We start from the raw sequence: 21,194 nt of genomic DNA on the forward strand, positions 1-21,194 counted from the left end.
TGACATCCTGGCCTTCTTCTGGAACTCCCTCCCCTCTCAGACTCTCAAGGTTTCCTCCAGCGTGTCGGTTCCCACAGAGCAGACCTTTGGTCTGAGACCTGACAGTCCAGATGCCACGCATGCTGCCGCGTGGCGGCGGTGTCGCGGCTTGGGACAAGAGGAGGCCCCACGGTGCGGGCTGGGGCGCCAGGCACCGCGCGCGCGCTGAGGGTGGGGGTGACCCCCACCCCGGGCCGCCGCCGCGCTCCCAGAAAGGGGACAGAACAAGAGGCAAAAAAAAAAAAAAAAAAAAAAAAAAAGCAGCAGCCTGTGGCACCCGGTATTCCCAGGCGGTCTCCCATCCAAGTACTAACCAGGCCCGACCCTGCTTAGCTTCCGAGACCAGACGAGATCGGGGGCGTTCAGGGTGGTGTGGCCCTAGACGGCGGCGGAGGGCGCCCCTGCCCCGCTCGAGAAGCCGAGCCTCTCTGGGCTTCCCCGCCGCCGCCTCCCGCCCCAGGCCCCGCGCCGGGCCGGGCCGGGCCGGCCTGGTCCCGCGGGCTCCCAGGGTCCGGGGTGATGGGCGGGGCGGGGCGGGGCGGGGCGGGGTGGGGGGCTGTCTCTCTCTACACACACACACACACACTCACACTCACTCACACTCACACAAGATGCGCCTCCACGGCTGGACTCGCCAAGGTGGAGCCCTCCCAGCCCCCCTCGTCTCCTCGCCCGGCCTCCTTCACCTACCCGCTGCCCACCCCCAGCGCGTCGCTGCCGCTGACTGCGCACGCGCGGGACGCTCGCCCTTTGACCCCAGCCAGGGGCCGCCCTCCCCCACAACCCCTTTCAGCTGCGCCCCCCCCCTCGCCCTGTGTGTGGGCTGCCGCCTATTCCCCCGGGCCAGGGCTGGGGCACAGCCAGTGTATGGGGCGTCTCTCTCTGGGGATGTGTCCCATGGGTTTGGTGGGGTGGCGTGGTTTGGGGGGCGCTGAAGAAATCAGTCCCCTCCATCTCCTACCTCTGGAAAACGCCCAAGCCCGTGGAGAACTGCCGGCACCGCTTCGTGGGGGCCGGGACCCTCCTCAGTGTCCTCCTGTGGCCCAGTCCAAGGGGCCTGGGCCTGGCCGGGGCTGCATTGGACCCCGACCACCCTGGCGTGTGGACTCGCTAAAAATCGGCCATTAGATATTGGATTCCAGCTTCCTGGAGGTCATTTCACTAATGAGTGCACCGGAAAGAGTTTCCTAATCCATCTGTGAGGGTGGCAACTGAAAGAGAATTTTAAAGCTGACAGAATAGGCGAGGGAAGGCATAGGAGATTTCCACAGCCAGCAAGGAAGACTTTCCCGAAATGGAAGAAAGAAACGAGCAAACAGAGACACCGGTAGCCCGCCCGGAAAAGAGTCTGCCCCTGAGAGAAAGCACCCTGACCAGGTTCACCCGTGGGTGGGTGGCGAGCTAGCGGCATTCAGAAGAGCGAGGCCCGCAGTCTGTGCGGAAGACACCTGCGCTCGGGTGTGTGTGGCGGCGCGATTCACAAGCAGCTCTAGATGTTAAACCAAGGAGAAGCCAGGGAGTTCCCAACGCCCCAGGTGTCCTCAGCCCACGACTGGCTGCTGTGGGAATGCGAAGCCCGGCTCCTTGTCTCAGAGCGGGGTTCCCAGGAGGATCAGGCTGAAGCTGGGACTTGGCCTCAAAGTGTCCCCTCGCATGGCCACCCCCTTCCCCTTCCTGCTCCTCTACTCCTGGTGCCCCTCCATCCAGGGGCCAGACCTTAAAGAGTCACCGCAAGAGAATCCTGGTCCCAAAGGAGCCTTCTGGGGGACCGGTGCTGAGAGAGGTTGTGGGCATGGCCCGCTGGGGCTCTGCCCGACCCAGGGCTGAGAGATGCCACCTCCCAGCTCTGGGTCCCTGCAGGAAGTGTTGGCAAGCACAGGGCCGGTCCTCCAAAGGCCCAGGTGCAGGGAGCCCAGGCCAAGCAGCCTGTGGAAGAAGCCACTTGCCGTGCCACCCCGGGAACAGGACTGCAGGCCCCGCCCTTCCCACCTCCTCCTCCTCCTCCTCCTCCTCCCCCCCGCCCCGCCCCCACAGGGCACAGGGCTCAGAGACACCTCAGACTCTTGCTACCCAAAGTGCAAAGGGCATCAGTTGCTCCTCCAACACCCCCCCCCCGCCCAGCAGACCACGTTGTCCAGCCAGCCCCCGGGCCTCCCTGGGGTGCCCAGCACAAAAGTGCAGACACCCACCGGACCCTCAGTCTCAGTTTTCGGAGGTTTTTGCCACTCTAAGGACCCGCAGGCCAGCTGGGCCTTCGGGCAGGACAGAGAGCCCCGGAATCCGACGTGGAGAGCTGCGTGTACGTCCCCATCAGGAGGCGGTCCCCACCTCCGCGGCTCTCCCCTTGCGGGGAGCGGCAGCCCAGCCGGCAGCCGCAGGGCCTCAGGGAAGACACCAGGCTGGGCCCCCGCGGCACAGCGGGGGCACGTCCCCCGCACTCACGCGACTTAGGGACGGCTGCTGGAGACTGCTGCGGCCACCCTGCTGCCGGGTTTCTGGAGGGCTTCCTGGAAGCAGCATCCACACCAAGCCCTTGGAAGGCCCAGGCGACGGAGGAGCCGGTCAGGCAGGGGCCGAGGACGGTGAGAGGCCGGGCGGGAAGGAGCGTGTCAGACAGGGGCAGAGGACGGTGACAGGCCGGGCGGGGAGGAGCCGGTCAGGCGGGGGCCCAGGACAGTGACGGGCCTGGCCGGGGAGGAGTGCGTCAGGCAGGGGCAGAGGAGACGGGCTGGGTAAGGGTTAGGGTTACAGTTAGGGCACAATTCACAATCCCAAAGACGTGGAAGCGACCCGAGTGCCCATCCATCCAGGAGTGCATCAATAAAATGTGGCACGTGGACACCACGGAGTGCCATTCGGCTGTGAGGAGCAGCGGTGAGAGGGCGCCTCTCGTGTTCTCCTGGCCAGAGCTGGAACCCGTTCCAGTAGGCCAAGTATCCCAAGAATGGACACACGAGCACCACGTGAGCGCGCTCACCAGCAAATTGGTACGAACGGATGGACGCCTAAGTGGACAGAGAGGAATCACCTTCATCGGGTGGGTGTCGGGCGGGTGGGGGGAGGGGAGGGGCATACACATCCATTAGGCATGGGGTGGGTGCGCACCGACTGGGGGATGGGCGCACTTGAAGCTCTGACCCGAGGGGGGAGGCTTGGAGAGGGCAAGGCACCCGACCTTAACATTGGTACCCCCACAATACGCTGGAACAACATGAGAGGTATATGAATAAGAACACAGGGGGGGCCGGGCGCGGTGGCTCACGCCTGTAATCCTAGCTCTCTGGGAGGCCGAGGCGGGCGGATTGCTCCAGGTCAGGAGTTCGAAACCAGCCTGAGCAAGAGCGAGACCCCGTCTCTACTAAAAATAGAGAGAAATTAATTGGCCAACTAATATATATAGAAAAACACAGCCGGGCGTGGTGGTGCATGCCTGTAGTCCCAACTACTCGGGAGGCTGAGGCAGCAGGATTGCTTGAGCCCGGAGATTGAGGTTGCTGTGAGCTAGGCTGACGCCATGGCACTCACTCTAGCCTTGGCAGCAAAACGAGACTCTGTCTCAAAAAAAAAAAAAAAAAAAAGAACACAGGGGGGAGGGCGGCACGGGCAACACATGTCACCTGAATACTTGTACTCCCATCATCTGCTTGAAAAGAGAGAGAAAAGAAAATGCAATCCTAGAGGTAAGAGACACTTTTTAAAAATAATGAATCCGAAGAGAAAAGTAAAAGGAGGCCTGTGGAGCAGGTCTGGGTGTGACTCCGGATCCCCCAACATCAGGTGCCACCACCAAAGATTCCTGCGTGTAGCCCATAGAACCCCAAAAGCAACGGGACGAGTTCTGGTCACATACTCCCTCAAAATGACATCCTGGCCTTCTTCTGGAACTCCCTCCCCTCTCAGACTCTCAAGGTTTCCTCCAGCGTGTCGGTTCCCACAGAGCAGACCTTTGGTCTGAGACCTGACAGTCCAGATGCCACGCATGCTGCCGCGTGGCGGCGGTGTCGCGGCTTGGGACAAGAGGAGGCCCCACGGTGCGGGCTGGGGCGCCAGGCACCGCGCGCGCGCTGAGGGTGGGGGTGACCCCCACCCCGGGCCGCCGCCGCGCTCCCAGAAAGGGGACAGAACAAGAGGCAAAAAAAAAAAAAAAAAAAAAAAAAAAAGCAGCAGCCTGTGGCACCCGGTATTCCCAGGCGGTCTCCCATCCAAGTACTAACCAGGCCCGACCCTGCTTAGCTTCCGAGACCAGACGAGATCGGGGGCGTTCAGGGTGGTGTGGCCCTAGACGGCGGCGGAGGGCGCCCCTGCCCCGCTCGAGAAGCCGAGCCTCTCTGGGCTTCCCCGCCGCCGCCTCCCGCCCCAGGCCCCACGCCGGGCCGGGCCGGGCCGGCCTGGTCCCGCGGGCTCCCAGGGTCCGGGGTGATGGGCGGGGCGGGGCGGGGCGGGGCGGGGTGGGGGGCTGTCTCTCTCTACACACACACACACACACTCACACTCACTCACACTCACACAAGATGCGCCTCCACGGCTGGACTCGCCAAGGTGGAGCCCTCCCAGCCCCCCTCGTCTCCTCGCCCGGCCTCCTTCACCTACCCGCTGCCCACCCCCAGCGCGTCGCTGCCGCTGACTGCGCACGCGCGGGACGCTCGCCCTTTGACCCCAGCCAGGGGCCGCCCTCCCCCACAACCCCTTTCAGCTGCGCCCCCCCCCTCGCCCTGTGTGTGGGCTGCCGCCTATTCCCCCGGGCCAGGGCTGGGGCACAGCCAGTGTATGGGGCGTCTCTCTCTGGGGATGTGTCCCATGGGTTTGGTGGGGTGGCGTGGTTTGGGGGGCGCTGAAGAAATCAGTCCCCTCCATCTCCTACCTCTGGAAAACGCCCAAGCCCGTGGAGAACTGCCGGCACCGCTTCGTGGGGGCCGGGACCCTCCTCAGTGTCCTCCTGTGGCCCAGTCCAAGGGGCCTGGGCCTGGCCGGGGCTGCATTGGACCCCGACCACCCTGGCGTGTGGACTCGCTAAAAATCGGCCATTAGATATTGGATTCCAGCTTCCTGGAGGTCATTTCACTAATGAGTGCACCGGAAAGAGTTTCCTAATCCATCTGTGAGGGTGGCAACTGAAAGAGAATTTTAAAGCTGACAGAATAGGCGAGGGAAGGCATAGGAGATTTCCACAGCCAGCAAGGAAGACTTTCCCGAAATGGAAGAAAGAAACGAGCAAACAGAGACACCGGTAGCCCGCCCGGAAAAGAGTCTGCCCCTGAGAGAAAGCACCCTGACCAGGTTCACCCGTGGGTGGGTGGCGAGCTAGCGGCATTCAGAAGAGCGAGGCCCGCAGTCTGTGCGGAAGACACCTGCGCTCGGGTGTGTGTGGCGGCGCGATTCACAAGCAGCTCTAGATGTTAAACCAAGGAGAAGCCAGGGAGTTCCCAACGCCCCAGGTGTCCTCAGCCCACGACTGGCTGCTGTGGGAATGCGAAGCCCGGCTCCTTGTCTCAGAGCGGGGTTCCCAGGAGGATCAGGCTGAAGCTGGGACTTGGCCTCAAAGTGTCCCCTCGCATGGCCACCCCCTTCCCCTTCCTGCTCCTCTACTCCTGGTGCCCCTCCATCCAGGGGCCAGACCTTAAAGAGTCACCGCAAGAGAATCCTGGTCCCAAAGGAGCCTTCTGGGGGACCGGTGCTGAGAGAGGTTGTGGGCATGGCCCGCTGGGGCTCTGCCCGACCCAGGGCTGAGAGATGCCACCTCCCAGCTCTGGGTCCCTGCAGGAAGTGTTGGCAAGCACAGGGCCGGTCCTCCAAAGGCCCAGGTGCAGGGAGCCCAGGCCAAGCAGCCTGTGGAAGAAGCCACTTGCCGTGCCACCCCGGGAACAGGACTGCAGGCCCCGCCCTTCCCACCTCCTCCTCCTCCTCCTCCTCCTCCCCCCCGCCCCGCCCCCACAGGGCACAGGGCTCAGAGACACCTCAGACTCTTGCTACCCAAAGTGCAAAGGGCATCAGTTGCTCCTCCAACACCCCCCCCCCGCCCAGCAGACCACGTTGTCCAGCCAGCCCCCGGGCCTCCCTGGGGTGCCCAGCACAAAAGTGCAGACACCCACCGGACCCTCAGTCTCAGTTTTCGGAGGTTTTTGCCACTCTAAGGACCCGCAGGCCAGCTGGGCCTTCGGGCAGGACAGAGAGCCCCGGAATCCGACGTGGAGAGCTGCGTGTACGTCCCCATCAGGAGGCGGTCCCCACCTCCGCGGCTCTCCCCTTGCGGGGAGCGGCAGCCCAGCCGGCAGCCGCAGGGCCTCAGGGAAGACACCAGGCTGGGCCCCCGCGGCACAGCGGGGGCACGTCCCCCGCACTCACGCGACTTAGGGACGGCTGCTGGAGACTGCTGCGGCCACCCTGCTGCCGGGTTTCTGGAGGGCTTCCTGGAAGCAGCATCCACACCAAGCCCTTGGAAGGCCCAGGCGACGGAGGAGCCGGTCAGGCAGGGGCCGAGGACGGTGAGAGGCCGGGCGGGAAGGAGCGTGTCAGACAGGGGCAGAGGACGGTGACAGGCCGGGCGGGGAGGAGCCGGTCAGGCGGGGGCCCAGGACAGTGACGGGCCTGGCCGGGGAGGAGTGCGTCAGGCAGGGGCAGAGGAGACGGGCTGGGTAAGGGTTAGGGTTACAGTTAGGGCACAATTCACAATCCCAAAGACGTGGAAGCGACCCGAGTGCCCATCCATCCAGGAGTGCATCAATAAAATGTGGCACGTGGACACCACGGAGTGCCATTCGGCTGTGAGGAGCAGCGGTGAGAGGGCGCCTCTCGTGTTCTCCTGGCCAGAGCTGGAACCCGTTCCAGTAGGCCAAGTATCCCAAGAATGGACACACGAGCACCACGTGAGCGCGCTCACCAGCAAATTGGTACGAACGGATGGACGCCTAAGTGGACAGAGAGGAATCACCTTCATCGGGTGGGTGTCGGGCGGGTGGGGGGAGGGGAGGGGCATACACATCCATTAGGCATGGGGTGGGTGCGCACCGACTGGGGGATGGGCGCACTTGAAGCTCTGACCCGAGGGGGGAGGCTTGGAGAGGGCAAGGCACCCGACCTTAACATTGGTACCCCCACAATACGCTGGAACAACATGAGAGGTATATGAATAAGAACACAGGGGGGGCCGGGCGCGGTGGCTCACGCCTGTAATCCTAGCTCTCTGGGAGGCCGAGGCGGGCGGATTGCTCCAGGTCAGGAGTTCGAAACCAGCCTGAGCAAGAGCGAGACCCCGTCTCTACTAAAAATAGAGAGAAATTAATTGGCCAACTAATATATATAGAAAAACACAGCCGGGCGTGGTGGTGCATGCCTGTAGTCCCAACTACTCGGGAGGCTGAGGCAGCAGGATTGCTTGAGCCCGGAGATTGAGGTTGCTGTGAGCTAGGCTGACGCCATGGCACTCACTCTAGCCTGGGCAGCAAAACGAGACTCTGTCTCAAAAAAAAAAAAAAAAAAAAGAACACAGGGGGGAGGGCGGCACGGGCAACACATGTCACCTGAATACTTGTACTCCCATCATCTGCTTGAAAAGAGAGAGAAAAGAAAATGCAATCCTAGAGGTAAGAGACACTTTTTAAAAATAATGAATCCGAAGAGAAAAGTAAAAGGAGGCCTGTGGAGCAGGTCTGGGTGTGACTCCGGATCCCCCAACATCAGGTGCCACCACCAAAGATTCCTGCGTGTAGCCCATAGAACCCCAAAAGCAACGGGACGAGTTCTGGTCACATACTCCCTCAAAATGACATCCTGGCCTTCTTCTGGAACTCCCTCCCCTCTCAGACTCTCAAGGTTTCCTCCAGCGTGTCGGTTCCCACAGAGCAGACCTTTGGTCTGAGACCTGACAGTCCAGATGCCACGCATGCTGCCGCGTGGCGGCGGTGTCGCGGCTTGGGACAAGAGGAGGCCCCACGGTGCGGGCTGGGGCGCCAGGCACCGCGCGCGCGCTGAGGGTGGGGGTGACCCCCACCCCGGGCCGCCGCCGCGCTCCCAGAAAGGGGACAGAACAAGAGGCAAAAAAAAAAAAAAAAAAAAAAAAAAGCAGCAGCCTGTGGCACCCGGTATTCCCAGGCGGTCTCCCATCCAAGTACTAACCAGGCCCGACCCTGCTTAGCTTCCGAGACCAGACGAGATCGGGGGCGTTCAGGGTGGTGTGGCCCTAGACGGCGGCGGAGGGCGCCCCTGCCCCGCTCGAGAAGCCGAGCCTCTCTGGGCTTCCCCGCCGCCGCCTCCCGCCCCAGGCCCCGCGCCGGGCCGGGCCGGGCCGGCCTGGTCCCGCGGGCTCCCAGGGTCCGGGGTGATGGGCGGGGCGGGGCGGGGCGGGGCGGGGTGGGGGGCTGTCTCTCTCTACACACACACACACACACTCACACTCACACTCACACAAGATGCGCCTCCACGGCTGGACTCGCCAAGGTGGAGCCCTCCCAGCCCCCCTCGTCTCCTCGCCCGGCCTCCTTCACCTACCCGCTGCCCACCCCCAGCGCGTCGCTGCCGCTGACTGCGCACGCGCGGGACGCTCGCCCTTTGACCCCAGCCAGGGGCCGCCCTCCCCCACAACCCCTTTCAGCTGCGCCCCCCCCCTCGCCCTGTGTGTGGGCTGCCGCCTATTCCCCCGGGCCAGGGCTGGGGCACAGCCAGTGTATGGGGCGTCTCTCTCTGGGGATGTGTCCCATGGGTGGGGTGGGGTGGCGTGGTTTGGGGGGCGCTGAAGAAATCAGTCCCCTCCATCTCCTACCTCTGGAAAACGCCCAAGCCCGTGGAGAACTGCCGGCACCGCTTCGTGGGGGCCGGGACCCTCCTCAGTGTCCTCCTGTGGCCCAGTCCAAGGGGCCTGGGCCTGGCCGGGGCTGCATTGGACCCCGACCACCCTGGCGTGTGGACTCGCTAAAAATCGGCCATTAGATATTGGATTCCAGCTTCCTGGAGGTCATTTCACTAATGAGTGCACCGGAAAGAGTTTCCTAATCCATCTGTGAGGGTGGCAACTGAAAGAGAATTTTAAAGCTGACAGAATAGGCGAGGGAAGGCATAGGAGATTTCCACAGCCAGCAAGGAAGACTTTCCCGAAATGGAAGAAAGAAACGAGCAAACAGAGACACCGGTAGCCCGCCCGGAAAAGAGTCTGCCCCTGAGAGAAAGCACCCTGACCAGGTTCACCCGTGGGTGGGTGGCGAGCTAGCGGCATTCAGAAGAGCGAGGCCCGCAGTCTGTGCGGAAGACACCTGCGCTCGGGTGTGTGTGGCGGCGCGATTCACAAGCAGCTCTAGACGTTAAACCCAGGAGAAGCCAGGGAGTTCCCAACGCCCCAGGTGTCCTCAGCCCACGACTGGCTGCTGTGGGAATGCGAAGCCCGGCTCCTTGTCTCAGAGCGGGGTTCCCAGGAGGATCAGGCTGAAGCTGGGACTTGGCCTCAAAGTGTCCCCTCGCATGGCCACCCCCTTCCCCTTCCTGCTCCTCTACTCCTGGTGCCCCTCCATCCAGGGGCCAGACCTTAAAGAGTCACCGCAAGAGAATCCTGGTCCCAAAGGAGCCTTCTGGGGGACCGGTGCTGAGAGAGGTTGTGGGCATGGCCCGCTGGGGCTCTGCCCGACCCAGGGCTGAGAGATGCCACCTCCCAGCTCTGGGTCCCTGCAGGAAGTGTTGGCAAGCACAGGGCCGGTCCTCCAAAGGCCCAGGTGCAGGGAGCCCAGGCCAAGCAGCCTGTGGAAGAAGCCACTTGCCGTGCCACCCCGGGAACAGGACTGCAGGCCCCGCCCTTCCCACCTCCTCCTCCTCCTCCTCCTCCTCCCCCCCGCCCCGCCCCCACAGGGCACAGGGCTCAGAGACACCTCAGACTCTTGCTACCCAAAGTGCAAAGGGCATCAGTTGCTCCTCCAACACCCCCCCCCCGCCCAGCAGACCACGTTGTCCAGCCAGCCCCCGGGCCTCCCTGGGGTGCCCAGCACAAAAGTGCAGACACCCACCGGACCCTCAGTCTCAGTTTTCGGAGGTTTTTGCCACTCTAAGGACCCGCAGGCCAGCTGGGCCTTCGGGCAGGACAGAGAGCCCCGGAATCCGACGTGGAGAGCTGCGTGTACGTCCCCATCAGGAGGCGGTCCCCACCTCCGCGGCTCTCCCCTTGCGGGGAGCGGCAGCCCAGCCGGCAGCCGCAGGGCCTCAGGGAAGACACCAGGCTGGGCCCCCGCGGCACAGCGGGGGCACGTCCCCCGCACTCACGCGACTTAGGGACGGCTGCTGGAGACTGCTGCGGCCACCCTGCTGCCGGGTTTCTGGAGGGCTTCCTGGAAGCAGCATCCACACCAAGCCCTTGGAAGGCCCAGGCGACGGAGGAGCCGGTCAGGCAGGGGCCGAGGACGGTGAGAGGCCGGGCGGGAAGGAGCGTGTCAGACAGGGGCAGAGGACGGTGACAGGCCGGGCGGGGAGGAGCCGGTCAGGCGGGGGCCCAGGACAGTGACGGGCCTGGCCGGGGAGGAGTGCGTCAGGCAGGGGCAGAGGAGACGGGCTGGGTAAGGGTTAGGGTTACAGTTAGGGCACAATTCACAATCCCAAAGACGTGGAAGCGACCCGAGTGCCCATCCATCCAGGAGTGCATCAATAAAATGTGGCACGTGGACACCACGGAGTGCCATTCGGCTGTGAGGAGCAGCGGTGAGAGGGCGCCTCTCGTGTTCTCCTGGCCAGAGCTGGAACCCGTTCCAGTAGGCCAAGTATCCCAAGAATGGACACACGAGCACCACGTGAGCGCGCTCACCAGCAAATTGGTACGAACGGATGGACGCCTAAGTGGACAGAGAGGAATCACCTTCATCGGGTGGGTGTCGGGCGGGTGGGGGGAGGGGAGGGGCATACACATCCATTAGGCATGGGGTGGGTGCGCACCGACTGGGGGATGGGCGCACTTGAAGCTCTGACCCGAGGGGGGAGGCTTGGAGAGGGCAAGGCACCCGACCTTAACATTGGTACCCCCACAATACGCTGGAACAACATGAGAGGTATATGAATAAGAACACAGGGGGGGCCGGGCGCGGTGGCTCACGCCTGTAATCCTAGCTCTCTGGGAGGCCGAGGCGGGCGGATTGCTCCAGGTCAGGAGTTCGAAACCAGCCTGAGCAAGAGCGAGACCCCGTCTCTACTAAAAATAGAGAGAAATTAATTGGCCAACTAATATATATAGAAAAACACAGCCGGGCGTGGTGGTGCATGCCTGTAGTCCCAACTACTCGGGAGGCTGAGGCAGCAGGATTGCTTGAGCCCGGAGATTGAGGTTGCTGTGAGCTAGGCTGACGCCATGGCACTCACTCTAGCCTGGGCAGCAAAACGAGACTCTGTCTCAAAAAAAAAAAAAAAAAAAAGAACACAGGGGGGAGGGCGGCACGGGCAACACATGTCACCTGAATACTTGTACTCCCATCATCTGCTTGAAAAGAGAGAGAAAAGAAAATGCAATCCTAGAGGTAAGAGACACTTTTTAAAAATAATGAATCCGAAGAGAAAAGTAAAAGGAGGCCTGTGGAGCAGGTCTGGGTGTGACTCCGGATCCCCCAACATCAGGTGCCACCACCAAAGATTCCTGCGTGTAGCCCATAGAACCCCAAAAGCAACGGGACGAGTTCTGGTCACATACTCCCTCAAAATGACATCCTGGCCTTCTTCTGGAACTCCCTCCCCTCTCAGACTCTCAAGGTTTCCTCCAGCGTGTCGGTTCCCACAGAGCAGACCTTTGGTCTGAGACCTGACAGTCCAGATGCCACGCATGCTGCCGCGTGGCGGCGGTGTCGCGGCTTGGGACAAGAGGAGGCCCCACGGTGCGGGCTGGGGCGCCAGGCACCGCGCGCGCGCTGAGGGTGGGGGTGACCCCCACCCCGGGCCGCCGCCGCGCTCCCAGAAAGGGGACAGAACAAGAGGCAAAAAAAAAAAAAAAAAAAAAAAAAAAGCAGCAGCCTGTGGCACCCGGTATTCCCAGGCGGTCTCCCATCCAAGTACTAACCAGGCCCGACCCTGCTTAGCTTCCGAGACCAGACGAGATCGGGGGCGTTCAGGGTGGTGTGGCCCTAGACGGCGGCGGAGGGCGCCCCTGCCCCGCTCGAGAAGCCGAGCCTCTCTGGGCTTCCCCGCCGCCGCCTCCCGCCCCAGGCCCCACGCCGGGCCGGGCCGGGCCGGCCTGGTCCCGCGGGCTCCCAGGGTCCGGGGTGATGGGCGGGGCGGGGCGGGGCGGGGCGGGGTGGGGGGCTGTCTCTCTCTACACACACACACACACACTCACACTCACTCACACTCACACAAGATGCGCCTCCACGGCTGGACTCGCCAAGGTGGAGCCCTCCCAGCCCCCCTCGTCTCCTCGCCCGGCCTCCTTCACCTACCCGCTGCCCACCCCCAGCGCGTCGCTGCCGCTGACTGCGCACGCGCGGGACGCTCGCCCTTTGACCCCAGCCAGGGGCCGCCCTCCCCCACAACCCCTTTCAGCTGCGCCCCCCCCCTCGCCCTGTGTGTGGGCTGCCGCCTATTCCCCCGGGCCAGGGCTGGGGCACAGCCAGTGTATGGGGCGTCTCTCTCTGGGGATGTGTCCCATGGGTTTGGTGGGGTGGCGTGGTTTGGGGGGCGCTGAAGAAATCAGTCCCCTCCATCTCCTACCTCTGGAAAACGCCCAAGCCCGTGGAGAACTGCCGGCACCGCTTCGTGGGGGCCGGGACCCTCCTCAGTGTCCTCCTGTGGCCCAGTCCAAGGGGCCTGGGCCTGGCCGGGGCTGCATTGGACCCCGACCACCCTGGCGTGTGGACTCGCTAAAAATCGGCCATTAGATATTGGATTCCAGCTTCCTGGAGGTCATTTCACTAATGAGTGCACCGGAAAGAGTTTCCTAATCCATCTGTGAGGGTGGCAACTGAAAGAGAATTTTAAAGCTGACAGAATAGGCGAGGGAAGGCATAGGAGATTTCCACAGCCAGCAAGGAAGACTTTCCCGAAATGGAAGAAAGAAACGAGCAAACAGAGACACCGGTAGCCCGCCCGGAAAAGAGTCTGCCCCTGAGAGAAAGCACCCTGACCAGGTTCACCCGTGGGTGGGTGGCGAGCTAGCGGCATTCAGAAGAGCGAGGCCCGCAGTCTGTGCGGAAGACACCTGCGCTCGGGTGTGTGTGGCGGCGCGATTCACAAGCAGCTCTAGATGTTAAACCAAGGAGAAGCCAGGGAGTTCCCAACGCCCCAGGTGTCCTCAGCCCACGACTGGCTGCTGTGGGAATGCGAAGCCCGGCTCCTTGTCTCAGAGCGGGGTTCCCAGGAGGATCAGGCTGAAGCTGGGACTTGGCCTCAAAGTGTCCCCTCGCATGGCCACCCCCTTCCCCTTCCTGCTCCTCTACTCCTGGTGCCCCTCCATCCAGGGGCCAGACCTTAAAGAGTCACCGCAAGAGAATCCTGGTCCCAAAGGAGCCTTCTGGGGGACCGGTGCTGAGAGAGGTTGTGGGCATGGCCCGCTGGGGCTCTGCCCGACCCAGGGCTGAGAGATGCCACCTCCCAGCTCTGGGTCCCTGCAGGAAGTGTTGGCAAGCACAGGGCCGGTCCTCCAAAGGCCCAGGTGCAGGGAGCCCAGGCCAAGCAGCCTGTGGAAGAAGCCACTTGCCGTGCCACCCCCGGGAACAGGACTGCAGGCCCCGCCCTTCCCACCTCCTCCTCCTCCTCCTCCTCCTCCCCCCCGCCCCGCCCCCACAGGGCACAGGGCTCAGAGACACCTCAGACTCTTGCTACCCAAAGTGCAAAGGGCATCAGTTGCTCCTCCAACACCCCCCCCCCCGCCCAGCAGACCACGTTGTCCAGCCAGCCCCCGGGCCTCCCTGGGGTGCCCAGCACAAAAGTGCAGACACCCACCGGACCCTCAGTCTCAGTTTTCGGAGGTTTTTGCCACTCTAAGGACCCGCAGGCCAGCTGGGCCTTCGGGCAGGACAGAGAGCCCCGGAATCCGACGTGGAGAGCTGCGTGTACGTCCCCATCAGGAGGCGGTCCCCACCTCCGCGGCTCTCCCCTTGCGGGGAGCGGCAGCCCAGCCGGCAGCCGCAGGGCCTCAGGGAAGACACCAGGCTGGGCCCCCGCGGCACAGCGGGGGCACGTCCCCCGCACTCACGCGACTTAGGGACGGCTGCTGGAGACTGCTGCGGCCACCCTGCTGCCGGGTTTCTGGAGGGCTTCCTGGAAGCAGCATCCACACCAAGCCCTTGGAAGGCCCAGGCGACGGAGGAGCCGGTCAGGCAGGGGCCGAGGACGGTGAGAGGCCGGGCGGGAAGGAGCGTGTCAGACAGGGGCAGAGGACGGTGACAGGCCGGGCGGGGAGGAGCCGGTCAGGCGGGGGCCCAGGACAGTGACGGGCCTGGCCGGGGAGGAGTGCGTCAGGCAGGGGCAGAGGAGACGGGCTGGGTAAGGGTTAGGGTTACAGTTAGGGCACAATTCACAATCCCAAAGACGTGGAAGCGACCCGAGTGCCCATCCATCCAGGAGTGCATCAATAAAATGTGGCACGTGGACACCACGGAGTGCCATTCGGCTGTGAGGAGCAGCGGTGAGAGGGCGCCTCTCGTGTTCTCCTGGCCAGAGCTGGAACCCGTTCCAGTAGGCCAAGTATCCCAAGAATGGACACACGAGCACCACGTGAGCGCGCTCACCAGCAAATTGGTACGAACGGATGGACGCCTAAGTGGACAGAGAGGAATCACCTTCATCGGGTGGGTGTCGGGCGGGTGGGGGGAGGGGAGGGGCATACACATCCATTAGGCATGGGGTGGGTGCGCACCGACTGGGGGATGGGCGCACTTGAAGCTCTGACCCGAGGGGGGAGGCTTGGAGAGGGCAAGGCACCCGACCTTAACATTGGTACCCCCACAATACGCTGGAACAACATGAGAGGTATATGAATAAGAACACAGGGGGGGCCGGGCGCGGTGGCTCACGCCTGTAATCCTAGCTCTCTGGGAGGCCGAGGCGGGCGGATTGCTCCAGGTCAGGAGTTCGAAACCAGCCTGAGCAAGAGCGAGACCCCGTCTCTACTAAAAATAGAGAGAAATTAATTGGCCAACTAATATATATAGAAAAACACAGCCGGGCGTGGTGGTGCATGCCTGTAGTCCCAACTACTCGGGAGGCTGAGGCAGCAGGATTGCTTGAGCCCGGAGATTGAGGTTGCTGTGAGCTAGGCTGACGCCATGGCACTCACTCTAGCCTGGGCAGCAAAACGAGACTCTGTCTCAAAAAAAAAAAAAAAAAAAAGAACACAGGGGGGAGGGCGGCACGGGCAACACATGTCACCTGAATACTTGTACTCCCATCATCTGCTTGAAAAGAGAGAGAAAAGAAAATGCAATCCTAGAGGTAAGAGACACTTTTTAAAAATAATGAATCCGAAGAGAAAAGTAAAAGGAGGCCTGTGGAGCAGGTCTGGGTGTGACTCCGGATCCCCCAACATCAGGTGCCACCACCAAAGATTCCTGCGTGTAGCCCATAGAACCCCAAAAGCAACGGGACGAGTTCTGGTCACATACTCCCTCAAAATGACATCCTGGCCTTCTTCTGGAACTCCCTCCCCTCTCAGACTCTCAAGGTTTCCTCCAGCGTGTCGGTTCCCACAGAGCAGACCTTTGGTCTGAGACCTGACAGTCCAGATGCCACGCATGCTGCCGCGTGGCGGCGGTGTCGCGGCTTGGGACAAGAGGAGGCCCCACGGTGCGGGCTGGGGCGCCAGGCACCGCGCGCGCGCTGAGGGTGGGGGTGACCCCCACCCCGGGCCGCCGCCGCGCTCCCAGAAAGGGGACAGAACAAGAGGCAAAAAAAAAAAAAAAAAAAAAAAAAAGCAGCAGCCTGTGGCACCCGGTATTCCCAGGCGGTCTCCCATCCAAGTACTAACCAGGCCCGACCCTGCTTAGCTTCCGAGACCAGACGAGATCGGGGGCGTTCAGGGTGGTGTGGCCCTAGACGGCGGCGGAGGGCGCCCCTGCCCCGCTCGAGAAGCCGAGCCTCTCTGGGCTTCCCCGCCGCCGCCTCCCGCCCCAGGCCCCGCGCCGGGCCGGGCCGGGCCGGCCGGGTCCCGCGGGCTCCCAGGGTCGGGGGTGATGGGCGGGGCGGGGCGGGGTGGGGGGCTGTCTCTCTATACACACACACACACACTCACACTCACTCACACTCACACAAGATGCGCCTCCACGGCTGGACTCGCCAAGGTGGAGCCCTCCCAGCCCCCCTCGTCTCCTCGCCCGGCCTCCTTCACCTACCCGCTGCCCACCCCCAGCGCGTCGCTGCCGCTGACTGCGCACGCGCGGGACGCTCGCCCTTTGACCCCAGCCAGGGGCCGCCCTCCCCCACAACCCCTTTCAGCTGCGCCCCCCCCTGGCCCTGTGGGTGGGCTGCCGCCTATTCCCCCGGGCCAGGGCTGGGGCACAGCCAGTGTATGGGGCGTCTCTCTCTGGGGATGTGTCCCATGGGTGGGGTGGGGTGGCGTGGTTTGGGGGGCGCTGAAGAAATCAGTCCCCTCCATCTCCTACCTCTGGAAAACGCCCAAGCCCGTGGAGAACTGCCGGCACCGCTTCGTGGGGGCCGGGACCCTCCTCCGTGTCCTCCTGTGGCCCAGTCCAAGGGGCCTGGGCCTGGCCGGGGCTGCATTGGACCCCGACCACCCTGGCGTGTGGACTCGCTAAAAATCGGCCATTAGATATTGGATTCCAGCTTCCTGGAGGTCATTTCACTAATGAGTGCACCGGAAAGAGTTTCCTAATCCATCTGTGAGGGTGGCAACTGAAAGAGAATTTTAAAGCTGACAGAATAGGCGAGGGAAGGCATAGGAGATTTCCACAGCCAGCAAGGAAGACTTTCCCGAAATGGAAGAAAGAAACGAGCAAACAGAGACACCGGTAGCCCGCCCGGAAAAGAGTCTGCCCCTGAGAGAAAGCACCCTGACCAGGTTCACCCGTGGGTGGGTGGCGAGCTAGCGGCATTCAGAAGAGCGAGGCCCGCAGTCTGTGCGGAAGACACCTGCGCTCGGGTGTGTGTGGCGGCGCGATTCCCAAGCAGCTCTAGACGTTAAACCAAGGAGAAGCCAGGGAGTTCCCAACGCCCCAGGTGTCCTCAGCCCACGACTGGCTGCTGTGGGAATGCGAAGCCCGGCTCCTTGTCTCAGAGCGGGGTTCCCAGGAGGATCAGGCTGAAGCTGGGACTTGGCCTCAAAGTGTCCCCTCGCATGGCCACCCCCTTCCCCTTCCTGCTCCTCTACTCCTGGTGCCCCTCCATCCAGGGGCCAGACCTTAAAGAGTCACCGCAAGAGAATCCTGGTCCCAAAGGAGCCTTCTGGGGGACCGGTGCTGAGAGAGGTTGTGGGCATGGCCCGCTGGGGCTCTGCCCGACGCAGGGCTGAGAGATGCCACCTCCCAGCTCTGGGTCCCTGCAGGAAGTGTTGGCAAGCACAGGGCCGGTCCTCCAAAGGCCCAGGTGCAGGGAGCCCAGGCCAAGCAGCCTGTGGAAGAAGCCACTTGCCGTGCCACCCCCGGGAACAGGACTGCAGGCCCCGGCCCTTCCCACCTCCTCCTCCTCCTCCTCCTCCTCCCCCCCGCCCCGCCCCCACAGGGCACAGGGCTCAGAGACACCTCAGACTCTTGCTACCCAAAGTGCAAAGGGCATCAGTTGCTCCTCCAACACCCCCCCCCCCGCCCAGCAGACCACGTTGTCCAGCCAGCCCCCGGGCCTCCCTGGGGTGCCCAGCACAAAAGTGCAGACACCCACCGGACCCTCAGTCTCAGTTTTCGGAGGTTTTTGCCACTCTAAGGACCCGCAGGCCAGCTGGGCCTTCGGGCAGGACAGAGAGCCCCGGAATCCGACGTGGAGAGCTGCGTGTACGTCCCCATCAGGAGGCGGTCCCCACCTCCGCGGCTCTCCCCTTGCGGGGAGCGGCAGCCCAGCCGGCAGCCGCAGGGCCTCAGGGAAGACACCAGGCTGGGCCCCCGCGGCACAGCGGGGGCACGTCCCCCGCACTCACGCGACTTAGGGACGGCTGCTGGAGACTGCTGCGGCCACCCTGCTGCCGGGTTTCTGGAGGGCTTCCTGGAAGCAGCATCCACACCAAGCCCTTGGAAGGCCCAGGCGACGGAGGAGCCGGTCAGGCAGGGGCCGAGGACGGTGAGAGGCCGGGCGGGAAGGAGCGTGTCAGACAGGGGCAGAGGACGGTGACAGGCCGGGCGGGGAGGAGCCGGTCAGGCGGGGGCCCAGGACAGTGACGGGCCTGGCCGGGGAGGAGTGCGTCAGGCAGGGGCAGAGGAGACGGGCTGGGTAAGGGTTAGGGTTACAGTTAGGGCACAATTCACAATCCCAAAGACGTGGAAGCGACCCGAGTGCCCATCCATCCAGGAGTGCATCAATAAAATGTGGCACGTGGACACCACGGAGTGCCATTCGGCTGTGAGGAGCAGCGGTGAGAGGGCGCCTCTCGTGTTCTCCTGGCCAGAGCTGGAACCCGTTCCAGTAGGCCAAGTATCCCAAGAATGGACACACGAGCACCACGTGAGCGCGCTCACCAGCAAATTGGTACGAACGGATGGACGCCTAAGTGGACAGAGAGGAATCACCTTCATCGGGTGGGTGTCGGGCGGGTGGGGGGAGGGGAGGGGCATACACATCCATTAGGCATGGGGTGGGTGCGCACCGACTGGGGGATGGGCGCACTTGAAGCTCTGACCCGAGGGGGGAGGCTTGGAGAGGGCAAGGCACCCGACCTTAACATTGGTACCCCCACAATACGCTGGAACAACATGAGAGGTATATGAATAAGAACACAGGGGGGGCCGGGCGCGGTGGCTCACGCCTGTAATCCTAGCTCTCTGGGAGGCCGAGGCGGGCGGATTGCTCCAGGTCAGGAGTTCGAAACCAGCCTGAGCAAGAGCGAGACCCCGTCTCTACTAAAAATAGAGAGAAATTAATTGGCCAACTAATATATATAGAAAAACACAGCCGGGCGTGGTGGTGCATGCCTGTAGTCCCAACTACTCGGGAGGCTGAGGCAGCAGGATTGCTTGAGCCCGGAGATTGAGGTTGCTGTGAGCTAGGCTGACGCCATGGCACTCACTCTAGCCTGGGCAGCAAAACGAGACTCTGTCTCAAAAAAAAAAAAAAAAAAAAGAACACAGGGGGGAGGGCGGCACGGGCAACACATGTCACCTGAATACTTGTACTCCCATCATCTGCTTGAAAAGAGAGAGAAAAGAAAATGCAATCCTAGAGGTAAGAGACACTTTTTAAAAATAATGAATCCGAAGAGAAAAGTAAAAGGAGGCCTGTGGAGCAGGTCTGGGTGTGACTCCGGATCCCCCAACATCAGGTGCCACCACCAAAGATTCCTGCGTGTAGCCCATAGAACCCCAAAAGCAACGGGACGAGTTCTGGTCACATACTCCCTCAAAATGACATCCTGGCCTTCTTCTGGAACTCCCTCCCCTCTCAGACTCTCAAGGTTTCCTCCAGCGTGTCGGTTCCCACAGAGCAGACCTTTGGTCTGAGACCTGACAGTCCAGATGCCACGCATGCTGCCGCGTGGCGGCGGTGTCGCGGCTTGGGACAAGAGGAGGCCCCACGGTGCGGGCTGGGGCGCCAGGCACCGCGCGCGCGCTGAGGGTGGGGGTGACCCCCACCCCGGGCCGCCGCCGCGCTCCCAGAAAGGGGACAGAACAAGAGGCAAAAAAAAAAAAAAAAAAAAAAAAAAAGCAGCAGCCTGTGGCACCCGGTATTCCCAGGCGGTCTCCCATCCAAGTACTAACCAGGCCCGACCCTGCTTAGCTTCCGAGACCAGACGAGATCGGGGGCGTTCAGGGTGGTGTGGCCCTAGACGGCGGCGGAGGGCGCCCCTGCCCCGCTCGAGAAGCCGAGCCTCTCTGGGCTTCCCCGCCGCCGCCTCCCGCCCCAGGCCCCGCGCCGGGCCGGGCCGGGCCGGCCTGGTCCCGCGGGCTCCCAGGGTCCGGGGTGATGGGCGGGGCGGGGCGGGGCGGGGCGGGGTGGGGGGCTGTCTCTCTCTACACACACACACACACACTCACACTCACTCACACTCACACAAGATGCGCCTCCACGGCTGGACTCGCCAAGGTGGAGCCCTCCCAGCCCCCCTCGTCTCCTCGCCCGGCCTCCTTCACCTACCCGCTGCCCACCCCCAGCGCGTCGCTGCCGCTGACTGCGCACGCGCGGGACGCTCGCCCTTTGACCCCAGCCAGGGGCCGCCCTCCCCCACAACCCCTTTCAGCTGCGCCCCCCCCCTCGCCCTGTGTGTGGGCTGCCGCCTATTCCCCCGGGCCAGGGCTGGGGCACAGCCAGTGTATGGGGCGTCTCTCTCTGGGGATGTGTCCCATGGGTTTGGTGGGGTGGCGTGGTTTGGGGGGCGCTGAAGAAATCAGTCCCCTCCATCTCCTACCTCTGGAAAACGCCCAAGCCCGTGGAGAACTGCCGGCACCGCTTCGTGGGGGCCGGGACCCTCCTCAGTGTCCTCCTGTGGCCCAGTCCAAGGGGCCTGGGCCTGGCCGGGGCTGCATTGGACCCCGACCACCCTGGCGTGTGGACTCGCTAAAAATCGGCCATTAGATATTGGATTCCAGCTTCCTGGAGGTCATTTCACTAATGAGTGCACCGGAAAGAGTTTCCTAATCCATCTGTGAGGGTGGCAACTGAAAGAGAATTTTAAAGCTGACAGAATAGGCGAGGGAAGGCATAGGAGATTTCCACAGCCAGCAAGGAAGACTTTCCCGAAATGGAAGAAAGAAACGAGCAAACAGAGACACCGGTAGCCCGCCCGGAAAAGAGTCTGCCCCTGAGAGAAAGCACCCTGACCAGGTTCACCCGTGGGTGGGTGGCGAGCTAGCGGCATTCAGAAGAGCGAGGCCCGCAGTCTGTGCGGAAGACACCTGCGCTCGGGTGTGTGTGGCGGCGCGATTCACAAGCAGCTCTAGATGTTAAACCAAGGAGAAGCCAGGGAGTTCCCAACGCCCCAGGTGTCCTCAGCCCACGACTGGCTGCTGTGGGAATGCGAAGCCCGGCTCCTTGTCTCAGAGCGGGGTTCCCAGGAGGATCAGGCTGAAGCTGGGACTTGGCCTCAAAGTGTCCCCTCGCATGGCCACCCCCTTCCCCTT

The 21,194-nt window shown here is 62.9% G+C and overlaps 6 non-coding genes across 6 annotated transcripts; all 6 read right to left on the minus strand.

The window, feature by feature from the left end:
- Window positions 1-304: 304 nt before the first annotated feature.
- LOC142869197 (5S ribosomal RNA) lies at window positions 305-423 on the minus strand. The gene has a single exon (XR_012917953.1). It is a non-coding gene; the product is annotated as a 5S ribosomal RNA (ribosomal RNA).
- Window positions 424-4,204: 3,781 nt separating this feature from the next.
- LOC142869198 (5S ribosomal RNA) lies at window positions 4,205-4,323 on the minus strand. Its single transcript, XR_012917954.1, has one exon. It is a non-coding gene; the product is annotated as a 5S ribosomal RNA (ribosomal RNA).
- A 3,779-nt stretch (window positions 4,324-8,102) lies between these two features.
- Window positions 8,103-8,221, minus strand: LOC142869199 (5S ribosomal RNA). Its single transcript, XR_012917955.1, has one exon. It is a non-coding gene; the product is annotated as a 5S ribosomal RNA (ribosomal RNA).
- A 3,776-nt stretch (window positions 8,222-11,997) lies between these two features.
- Window positions 11,998-12,116, minus strand: LOC142869200 (5S ribosomal RNA). Its single transcript, XR_012917956.1, has one exon. It is a non-coding gene; the product is annotated as a 5S ribosomal RNA (ribosomal RNA).
- A 3,781-nt stretch (window positions 12,117-15,897) lies between these two features.
- On the minus strand, window positions 15,898-16,016 carry LOC142869201 (5S ribosomal RNA). The gene has a single exon (XR_012917957.1). It is a non-coding gene; the product is annotated as a 5S ribosomal RNA (ribosomal RNA).
- Window positions 16,017-19,786: 3,770 nt separating this feature from the next.
- LOC142869202 (5S ribosomal RNA) lies at window positions 19,787-19,905 on the minus strand. The gene has a single exon (XR_012917958.1). It is a non-coding gene; the product is annotated as a 5S ribosomal RNA (ribosomal RNA).
- Window positions 19,906-21,194: the final 1,289 nt, after the last annotated feature.

This window comes from Microcebus murinus, unplaced genomic scaffold, assembly GCF_040939455.1.
Source record: "Microcebus murinus isolate Inina unplaced genomic scaffold, M.murinus_Inina_mat1.0 scaf063_hap2_Mmur4.0, whole genome shotgun sequence".
In the NCBI taxonomy this organism is placed as follows: domain Eukaryota; kingdom Metazoa; phylum Chordata; class Mammalia; order Primates; family Cheirogaleidae; genus Microcebus; species Microcebus murinus.